General features: G+C 41.5%; 1 protein-coding gene across 2 annotated transcripts in view; it reads right to left on the bottom strand.

Moving 5' to 3' along the window:
* Positions 1 to 10,509, bottom strand: part of KRCC1 (lysine-rich coiled-coil 1) — a 34,195-nt gene extending 23,686 nt beyond the window's left edge. The window contains exon 1 of one of the 2 annotated variants that reach the window (XM_011953110.1): positions 10,282 to 10,509. The gene's annotated coding sequence lies outside the window, so the exon portion shown is untranslated. The remainder of the gene's footprint in view (positions 1 to 10,281) is intronic. The other variant, XM_011953111.1, reaches the window with a different exon arrangement.
* Between the last annotated feature and the right edge of the window lie 1,021 nt (positions 10,510 to 11,530).

Here is an 11,530-nt window from a genome sequence, read left to right as displayed (position 1 = left end):
TTTTATAAAGTTAAATACATAGCTACCATATGACCTAGCCATTCTACTCCTGTGTATCTGACATGAAAACATATCCATGCAGATTTGTACATGAATGTTCACAGCAGCTTTATTTGTAACAGCCAAAACCTGAAACAACTCTAATGTTCATCCACAGCTGAACAGATAAGCAAAATACAATTATTCAGACATAAAAAGGAACAAAACAGCAACACATACAACATGGATGAATCTCAAAACCATCATGCTGAGTGAAAGACATGAAAGAGTATCTACTATATGATTCTATTTATAAAATGTTCTAGAAATGCAAACTAATCTCTAGTAATAGCAGCAGATCAATGGTTGCCCAGGGACAGAGGTAGAGGGGGGAATGGATTGTAAATGGGCATAAGTACTTTCGAAGTTGATGGAAATGTTTGGCATTTTGCTTATGATAGTGGTTTCATGGGAGCATACACCTGTCACAAATTCATTGAATTGTACTTTTTTTTTTTTTTTGAGACAGTGTCTCACTCTGTCACTCAGGCTGGAGTATAGAGGCGCAATCTGGGCTCACTGCAACCTCCACCTCCTGGATTCAATTTTTGTGCCTAAGCCTCCCAAGTAGCTGGGATTACAGGCATGAACCACACACCTAATTTTTGTATTTTTAGTAGAGACAGGGTTTCACCATGTTGGCCAGGCTGTCTCAAACTCCTGACTTCAGGTGACTCACCCACTTCGGCTTCCCAAAGTGCCAGGATTACAGGCATGAGCCATCATGCCTGGCCTGAATTGTACACTTTATATATGTGGAGTTTATCATAAGTAAAATATACCTCAATAAAGTAACTAAAGGAGTTTACACTTTTTTTGGAATAAGAAATAATTACACCTTAAAAAGATTTTGAAATGCTGGCTTTGTTTCCAGAAAGATCATCCACCCAGCAAAGGCTACGTCACCTCAGGCACTACTAAGAACTAATGCCTGTCATACTGTTACTTAGCTCCATTGCTCCTTTGAGTCAGATATAGGAACCCTGGAGTCAGTTCTGCCACTTATGAAGTTATGTAACCCTGGTCAAGCTTCTCAACCTCTCTGCCTTAGGTTCCTCACCTCTAAAATAGGGATATAACATATACCTCAAAAAGCTGTTGTGGTCCTTATAGAAATTAATACATGCAAAGCACTTAGAAGAGTGCAGGGAACAAGGTAAGTGTGGTATGGATGAAGTATTTGTATTGTTGTTCAGGATTTTGTCTATTTAAGTGACATAGTGAGATGTTCTCCCAATAAATTAATCTAGTAACTACAGAAAGACAAATAAGGTTATCCATAAACAGCGCAGAAGTATCTGAAAGAAGTACCTAATTCTATTTCAAGCTAACTGATGTTTTAGAGGGACTGTCTTTATGGAAGTTGAAGGATGGACATGATCCTTATTCTAATTGCTCTGATTTTGAACTAACTTTTTGTTTGTTTTTTTGAGACATGGTCTCATTCTGTCACCCAGGTTGGAGTGCAGTGGTACAGTCTCGACTCACAGCAGCCTCAACCTCCCAGGCTCAACTGATCCTCCTGCCTCAGCCTCCCCAGTAGCTGGGACTACAGGCATCTGCCACCACGCCCAGCTTATTTTTTGTAGTTTTTTTGCAGACATGAGGTCTTGCTTTGTTGCCCAGGTTGGTCTCGAACCTCTGGGCTGAAGGAATCCACCTGCCTCAGCCTCCCAAAGCAGTGGGACTATGGGCGTGAGCCACCATGCCCAGCCAGGTCTTTATTTCAGTAAAAATACGTAAAACCACTGTGAAAGTTAAAGTAACAAAAACTGCACATCAACTACTGTATTAAATATGAAACACAATATGAATTACTCATAATTCAAAACTGTCTAAAAAGAGCATATCTTAAATACAAGGAATCGTTCTACTTTTCTTAATTCGATTTACCAATCTGTTTCATTCTACCTACCTTTCAGAAACAGCAAAACCTGAATTTAACTTTTTAAACATCTTTCTCACAAAACGAAACTTGATGCTGAATTATTTATTTATTTATTTAAAGAGACAGGGCCTTGCTATTTTGCCTAGGCTGGTCTCAAACTCTTGGGCTCAAGTAGTCCTTCTGCCTTGGCCTCCCAAGTGCTGGGATTACAGGCATGAGCCACTGTGCCCTGCCTAATTTAACTCTTGCACCATATGAAATGTTTTTCAGACATCTCATGTTTGATGAATAAATCAATTGAATTTGAATAAAAAATGTAATAAAAATTTCCATGCTTCACAGCATGACCTGCTGTGATATGGCATTTAATCGTAACAGCTTAATAGGTTTGTGTTTTTTTGAGACAAGGTCTCACTGTCTTCCAGGATAGAGTGTGGTGGCGTGATCTCAGCTCACTGCAGCCTCTGCCTCCCAGGCTCAAGTGATCCTCCCACTTCAGCCTCCCGAGTAGCTGGGACGATAGGCACACACCACCACGCCTGGCTAACTGTTTGTATTTTTAGTATAGCCGGGGTTTCACCATGTTGCCTAGGCTGGTATCAAACTCATAAGCTCAAGTGATCTGCCGCCTTGGCCTCCCAAAGTGCTGGGATTACAGGTGTGAGCCACCATGTCTGGCCACCATAATAGATTTTTAAATGGTTATTAAATATCTTTAATTCTTGAGGAAAAAATTTTATGAGCAAAATTAGGATGTTAATTTGGTTATATTTTAGGTATCAGTAGCTTACTTCTTCTTCCCCTCTAATAAATACACCATGGCTCTATACTTTTCAATCTAACTCACTAACATATATTAGGAGACATTTTATATCTCTCCATTATTTGCACCTTCTTTCTGTCAGCAATGTTACTTTCAGTGTATTTTTTTATTTTTTATTTTTTTTGAGATGGAGTTTCACTCTTGTTACCCAGGCTGGGGTGCAGTGGCGGGATCTCAGATCTCAGCTCACTGCAACTTCTACCTCCTGGGTTCAAGCAATTCTTCTGCCTCAGCCTCCCGAGTAGCTGGGATTACAGGCATGCACTACCACGGCTGGCTAATTTTGTATTTTTAGTAGAGACAGGGTTTCACCATGATGGTCAGGCTAGTCTTGAACTCTTGACCTCAAGTGGTCCACCTGCCTTGGCCTCCCAAAGTGCTGGGATTACAGGTGTATTGGGCCCGGCCTCAATATATTTTATTAAAGTTATCTAAAAGTATCTTATGTTTTATGACAAGGTCTATGAATGCAGTTTTGTTTTTTGATATAACAGTAAACAGTATTTTAAAAAATCTGTTTCTAATAGCTTTTTGCTAGCATTTAGAAATACTATTGATTATATATATGGAACTTGTATTTTACTCCCCTGCTGAACTCACTATTCTCATTGCCTTTTCCTAGATTCTATGGGGCTTTCTGTATAGATGATCATATAATCTGCAAATAAAGACAGTATTATTTGTTGCCTATCTGTAAACCTTTTATTTTTCTTGCCTGAATGTACTGGCTAGGCGCTCTAGTACAATACTGAATAGAAGTGCTGAGAATGGACATCCTTGTTTTATGCCTGCTCTTAGGGAGTTCTGTAATCTAATACTATTCTAATCTTAGTAAAGACTAGGCAGAGCACAGCACTAAATTTTGGGATACTAGGCAACTGATTCTGTTATCTTTGCCAAAACACGTTCTTTGATTCTTTTTTTTCCCCCAGAGGTCAAATCCTATTTAAAGTGTTTTCAGAGAACTTAATTGGGGTAACAATGCGGCCCAATACCTGTCAATATCATGAATACTCTTTGCTATAACGCTAGTTGTTAATCTTGCTTTCTCAGGAAATGAGAGTAGTCTGATCTACAGTTTGCCATGTTTTAGCTACTTTACATTAATACAACAATTACAAAAATAACTAAGGGTTTATTATGGCATATTCCCAATGACAAAATACAAATGAAGTAAGAAAATCATAAAAAAAAAAAAAAAGAAAATCATTAATTGGGAGTACATGTTTAGTATCAAATTTATGTTTTTATTTAAAGTAAGTCTTTGAATGCCAATAATCATAAGTACTCTATAGCTAGCTAGCTCAGGGATCACGCTTGTGAAATTAGTTTTATTTGGATCCAAGGCAGATATCCTACATCAAAGGCCATCAAACGTGCGCCATTCCTTCTAATGGGTTAATGTGAATAGGTTTGTAAGAGGGAAGTGTATCAATGCTCATGTCCTTGGGAAGCTGAAGTAGGTGGATCATTTGAGTCCAGAGTTCCAGACCAGCCTAGGCAACATGGTGAAACCCCGTCTCTACTAAAAATACAAAAAAACTAGCAGGGCATGGTGGCGTGCACCCGTAGTCCCACCTACTTAGGACACTGAGGTGGGAGAATCACTTGAGCCTGGGGAAGTCGAGGCTGCAGTGAGATGAAATTGTGCCTCTGCACTCCAGCCTGGGCAACTGGAGTGAGATCCTGTCTCAAAAGAAAAATAAAAACAAAAACAAAAAATGAGATCAACGCTTATGTCCTAACATATATGTGGTGAATACAGTAGGGGCAGTTCTTAGTCATTTTAACATGCTTAGTCAATATTTTCACTTATTGACACCTAATAAAGGCAGCAAGTCTGAAACTAACAAATAATCATTAATGTTTCTCCAGGCACACTCTCCAATCATTCTTCCCAGCTGCCAACTTCAGATTTACATTAACATAATGTGCTCTGGTGTGCCTGTAACAAACATATTTATGCAAAACAATGTACTACTCCTGGTATCTTAGGAGTCTGACTAATCCATATTTAAAACTGCATTTTCTCCAATTGCTCTTTATTTTTCTCTCTAATTTCATTAATAAATGTTACTATTGAACCCTTTAAAAGGGCTGGCCTAATTCATCTGTATACCCTTAGTACCAAGTATAATATCTGGCACATAACAGGAGCTTAAAAATGTTTTCTGAATAAACTTAAGGGTTATTAGCTAGATTTTCTTTATGTCATTTACCTTGAGTCTCTGCTTAATATCATGGAAACAAAGGAAAATATTTTTAGGCAATTGCTATGTAAATGAGTTAATTACTCAATAAGTAGCCAGAATGTCCTTCACTCCAAAACCAAGTCAATTTTTTTTTTTCTTTCTTAAAAACAGGTAGACCTGGGTACAGTGGCTCATACCTGTAATCCCAGCACTTTGGGAGGCTGAGGTAGGCGGACCACTTGAGGTCAAGAGTCCAAGACCAGCCCAGCCGACATGGTGAAACCCCGTCTCTACTAGCGAACACAAATATTAGCTGGGCATGGTGGTGCATGCCTATAATCCCAGCTACTTGGGAGGCTGAGGCAAAAGAATCACTTGAACCGGGGAGGGAGAAGTTGTAGTGAGCCAAGATTGTACCACTGCACTCTAGCCTGGATGACAGACTCCATCTCAAAATAATAATAATAAAAACAGGTAGATAACCAAGAATTTTTGTTTGTTGTAGTTTTTACTATGATTACTCAGGAATATTATTATTTAGTGAAACTTTTTTTAACTGTCAAAAATATTTGAGAAACTTCACCAAATAAATTACAAAGTGTCCTGGAAAATCTTGACACCACAATAATACACTGTCTGTGTATTTCTTTTAGCTAGGGAAACATGGTGCTTCTTTGGGTTTTTGTGATTAAATTTTCCATTTCCTATTTGTAACCTTATGCCTTCTATATCTTCCTTACTTAGTTGTTTTTTTTTTTTTTTTTTTTGAGACAGGGTCTTGCTGTGTCACCCGGGCTGAAGTATAGTGGTGTGATCACAGCTCACTGCAGCCTCAACCTCCTGGGGCTCAAGCAGTCCTCCTACCTCAGCCTCCCAAGTAGCTGGGACTACAAGCATGCGCTGCCATGCCTGGCTAATTTTTACTTCTTTTTTTTTTTTTTTTTTTTGTAGATAGGGTCTCACTCTTTTGCCCAAGCTGGTTTCAAACTCCTGGGCTCGAGCAATCCTCTGGCCTTGACCTCTCAATGTTGGGATCACAGTCATAAACCACCATGCCCAACCTTTGCCAATTTTTAATCCTTACTGATATTCGCTCTTTATCAAGACCAATACAGAGGAGTTCCTTATAAGGGTACCATAGGTATAGGTGAAAATGGATTAGCAGATGCTCTTCAAATCGGTTTTAGTGGTCCTATCAGAATTTTGAAAGTGAGAGTAGAATTTTAACAACTGGAAACATGACAATTCTTTGATACCTTTGGAGGAATCTGCTAACAAAGTCTTAAAAAAATTATAGCTAAGTGCAAGCAACCTTTTTTTCCATCTTGGCAATTATTTAAAACTCTTATAAATACCTAAAATAAAAATATATTGAGTCCTAGCCATGTTTTAGATAGTGTGACATATCAAATATCTGCCAATTGTTAAGTGGCAATAACTGATATTTTAATGAAGGATATTTACCGGAAGTGACAATAGGTAAATTTTTAAGTAACAATTATATTCTGTTTTTTCAAATTCTAGTGAATAGGCTCAACCTTAACAGAGATTACTCTGAATGTCGTCTGAGATTACTTTTTGAATATCAGCCCTTATGGGTCAAAGTTTCATATGCTTTATGAATTACCAATTTTAGTACCAGCCATGTCAAGCCATGGAAAGAATACCAACACAGATGTGTTTATTCAGTTCACAATTTTAAAGCTGTAAAAGACCTGAGTTTGGTTGGTGCAGGGTTCTTCAACCTTGACACTACTGGCATTATGAGTAGGATAATCCATTATTGTGTGTGTGGGAACTGTCTTGTGCATTTTAGGATATTTGTGACATCTCTGGCCTATGCCAAGGAGATGCTGGTAGCACCTATACTCTTGCTTACCATGTTCCTCGTGGGTTTAGAAGATAATCCCAAATGTTGAAATCCCAAAAGACCAAAATCCCAGTCACAGGATAGTTGCATCATGTTAGCCCAGCATTCATGGACTATTTCTGTACAACTGCCCATAATCTATTCCTGTAATACATTTTCTCATTTGCCATTTTTTTTTCCAGTATCTTAAATTGTCAGACTTTAAAAAAAAAATAATTCAGCATGCTGTGTATCTCATCTTTGCATCATGTCGCCAATACTGGAAGTGTAAACTGCAGAGACTTTTAGAGAGTTCTAATTTGTCTTATGCATTTTTTCCAAATGTGACTTCATGAAAGTACATTATCAGAACACTGACTTTGTGTGTAAGCACTGTGCATGTACCTAAAAACGTTGAAACTTCCTCAACAAATGAAGAGATGAGAGATGTCTTTTGTGTATCTGCATTTGTGAAAGATAAAAATTTCTTCAGGTTTCAGCTCTTTGGGCAACTGCATAAGTGAACAGTGACCCACTACAGGTTTTGATCTATCTCATCAAAAGACTTGTCACAGTATTTCAGATGACCAGTTATTAAGCTAGGTGCACATGACTACCAACCATTGTGACATGCTTTTATACATTTCCCTTTTTGATCTACTTCTTTATGAATACAGCTCATCTGCTCATAACTGTTATATGCATGTGACTGTTAGTATACCTGTTTGCAAAATGTTACCATTGCCTTTTATTGTGTCAAATGACCTATGAAGTGTTCTGTCATGTTTTTGTTTCTTAAATAAATCCCCCTTTAAAAATGTAAACAAACATATTTTAAAGAACTAAAAAAAGTACTTTTCCCAGATGTATCATTTTCAATATTTTGGCCTTTTGTGATTGTGATTTTGGGGACTTAAACTTTAGGGATTTTCATCTTTCAGGATTTCAACATTCAGGATAGTGTCTTTTGGAATTATGATTGGCTCTTCTCCCTCTCTGCTCAGTGATGACAACCTAAAATGTCTCCACATTATCAGAGGTCTTCTGGCGGGGGTACGATCATCCCTAGATGAGAGTCACTGGGCTAGTCCAGTTCCCCCACCCACAGATGACAAAACTCAAATCCAGGAAGTAGGACTTACTCAGGGTCATTTAGCTGTAGGAGAAACTAGCACTAGAACCTGTAACGAGTCAGACTCCTATTCCAGTATTCTCATTTTACCACCTTGAAGTGGAACAGAAAGGTTACTGCTAGTATTGTGTGAACTGACATCTTTTAAAGTCTTTTGCACATATTTGAAGTAATTGCAAAATCAAAAACAAAAACACATGCTGAGTCTGGCAAAAAGCTTTTTCCATGAGAAGCTGTTTCCAAATCTTCCTGTGGTCTGGCCATGTGAGCCAAATTGAATTGTAGTCTTTAAACTGCTCAGGCCTATTTATTAGTGAGAGGCAGGAAATTTGTTATAAAAGCAAAATAATCCAGGCTGACTGAAGACACTAAATCTAGTCTTCCAAAACTGCCTTCACTAAGAGAACTTAATAGTCTCAACATTTGGTTGCAATGACTAATCCCTATTTTTGGTGAACAGAAAAAGTGCTTACAAAAATGTTTTAAGAAATTTGCAATGTTTTACTCCTCTGCTAGTTCTCCAAAGACAATTGACACAAAGTCAATTGTGTAAAATATTATGGGATAACACACAAAATATATCATGAAAAAGGATAAAGAAGAAATCAGTATTTTTATGGGGTTATATTTACAGGTGTCTCTCCTGGAAAAAGGAATCTAAATTATTCTACAGTATTCTGGCTCCCATCATCTTTCACTCTGAAGATAAACAGCCACATAAGGCAACACAGCAAATACTAAAAAATTTGATACTGAACATGGCTAAATGTTTCACTTATGTCTTCTGCAGTGGGATCAAGCACTATCAACTAAAATAATTCCCAAAACTGTTTTAAGCCTTATCTCATGGTTTGCAACCAGCAGGCTGTTTGTAGACATACAGAACTATTATAGTAAGAACTCAAACGTCTCTCAGATTAAGATGGATAAGAAATAGCCTTTTGTGTTAGGGGCAATGTGTTGGAGAACTGCAAAAACTCTCCCCATCCTTGGAGAGTTGACCGAAATTTAACATGGCCTCAAGAAGCCTAAGGCCAATCCAGCCCTTTTGAGTTCCTGTTGGAAAAGCCAGGCTGCCAAAAACATTTTACTGTTTGTTCTAACCAACACCTAATAACAGCTCCCTGACTTCCCTTTTAAAAAGCATTTACTAAAAAGGGCTCACAACTACGAATCCTCCTCTGTTCCTTTGAGATGTGTTTGTACCTCTTAAACTCAGGAGTGTTTTCCTCAAGGACCTGGAAGCCATTGCTCTGAAATGTAACCTGGAAGGACTGGGCCTGACTCCCGGTCTCTGTGGGAGGATCGTATTTTATCTTAGATAATTCCAAGATAGACAGAGCTGGCCTACTTGCGTTTATGCAATGACCAGCCCTTTGTAGTTTTTCACCTCCCTGACTCTTACTTGAGCCCTCTCTTCCCACTCCCTACTTCTCCCTTTAAAACTCGCAGTCATCTCGGTGAAAATAGGAATGGAGCTCAGCCTTTCCCCCGTCAGTAGTTGCGGAATAAAATCCTTTTTCAGCGCTTTAATGTCCAGCTTCCTGTATCTCTGACATTGGTAGGTACATATTAAAACTCAGCTGGGCGCATAGTCCCAGCTACTCTGGAGGCTGAGGCAGAAGGCTCCCTTAAGCCCAGGAGTTGGAGGCTGCAGCGAGCTATGATCGCGCCACTGCACTCCTGCCTGGGCACAGCGAGACCTCCGTCTCTAAATTGGAGGATTAAAAGCACACACATATAAAACCCCAGATCACTATCAAGACGGGCCTATAAATCTTAGAAGCTTGTCTTACAGGGCCATATCCTCAAAAGCTTAGGAAAACTCTCCAGTGATCCCCCGCTAAACCTCATCCCCTCTTCTCTTCCCCCAAGGGCCCCGCTACTTCCTGCTTTCCCCGATTCCTAAATCCACCTCTCCCTAAGTGTCCTACGTCGAAGTCTCTACTTTCCAGGATACTGAACTTCACCAAACGGAAGCTTACTCTCTTCCTCGTTTGGGCTTTTTTCTACTTATCCCTGTCCCCTCAATTTTCGAGTTTCCTCATCAACCCCACTTCCCTTTCCCTGACGCTCCGGGTCTAGATCTCCTCCTAGCCGCCCCTAGTTTCCCACTCCGACCTCGGCTTCCTCCGCAAGCCAAGCGCCCCTTCCCTCCGCACTTCACTCGGAAGCCCTGGCGCCCCTTTCCGGGGGCGGCGGCCGGTGAGGGGTGCGCGGTACTCGGGCCGCGCCCTGGTCAGCCATTTCGCACACTCGGGGCGCGCCCGGCGGGCTGGGCGCGCGAGGCCTGTCCTGGAGCGCAGGAGTTGAGGGGCTGAAGACCGGGCCGCCCCCGCCGCCGGGGCGGGAACTCACCTTCTCTGAGGCAGGGGCGGGCGTCTACAACTACTGTCCCCCGCCCCGCCAACGCCGCCAGCCAGGGGATAAGCCGCGGTGGAGGTGGCGGAGAGGCAGGAACAACCGCTGCCGCCGCCGCCGCCTCCGCCACCGAGCAGGCGGGATAAGGGGAGGAGGCGGAGACTCGGCTTCCTGAGGGGAAGTCGCCGCCACTACCGGCTTATGACTGGACAGCGCAGACGCCATGGCGGCGAGGCGCGCTACTGCGCTTGCTCGGCGAGCCCAGCGCCCAGGAAGCCCCTTGAGCCCCGCCTTGCTGTTTACTTACTTAGCCCACTGGGTCTGGCAGTTCCCGGCGCGGTTCTAACGGCTTGCTGGCGCGACTGCTTTTGATCCTGTCCCTCTGCCCTCCTTTTGGGGGCAAGGAAAAGTTCGTGGGGCCGCTCGCCTTGGGAGAAGGAGCATAAAGCCAACTGAGTGAAAAAAAAAAAGTCTGGAAATTTACAGTTCCACCCTCAAAGTATCTCAAAAATACATGATCTGTTGCCTTATCAACCCCCAAATATAGGTTCGTGTACCAAATGGGCAGTAAGCCAAACACTGACACATTCAGTGCTTAGGAGCGGGGGAAGGTTTATTACATTTGGCCAAAGTGAAAGAGCAGGAGAAGTCTCTGAGACACTGACATGCCTTTGAACGTAACTGGGGGGCTTTTATGAGTAAGGTAAGAATACAGAGGGTGGGATCCCCCGTGATCAAAGTGTTTCCTCCCTGGGACTCTAGGTCTCATCTGCCGCATCAGATGATGCCCCATCTGGACCATCAAGGAGGTCTGCGTGACCTAAGAGTCATGGTTGTTTTGTTTGTGATAGGGTCTTGTGCTGTGGCCCAGGCTGGAGTGCAGTGGTAGGATCACTGCTCATTGCAGCCTCGACCTCCTGGGCTCAAGTGATCCTCTCACCTCAGCCTCCCAAGTAGCTGGGACTGCAGGCACACACATAGGCCTGGGTGATTTTCGTTCATTTTTTATAGAGATTGGGCAGGGGGTGGGGATGTCTCACTATATTGCATATTGCCCGGGCTGGTCTCGAACTTCTGGGCTCAAGTGATCCACTCACCTCAGCCTTCCAAAGGGCTGGGATTACCGCTGTGAGCCATCGTGCTAGGTCCATCGTTCTTTAAAACAAAACAAGGTCATCAATCTTGCCTGCAGCTCTGGGATTAGGATATGAAGTTAATCAATTCCTAGTGACTACCCTCTACTGAA

Source organism: Colobus angolensis, unplaced genomic scaffold, assembly GCF_000951035.1.
Source record: "Colobus angolensis palliatus isolate OR3802 unplaced genomic scaffold, Cang.pa_1.0 Scaffold357, whole genome shotgun sequence".
Classification (NCBI taxonomy): Eukaryota; Metazoa; Chordata; class Mammalia; order Primates; family Cercopithecidae; genus Colobus; species Colobus angolensis.
Note: the sequence above shows the minus strand (reverse complement) of the source record. Positions and strands in the feature narration are given on the sequence as shown.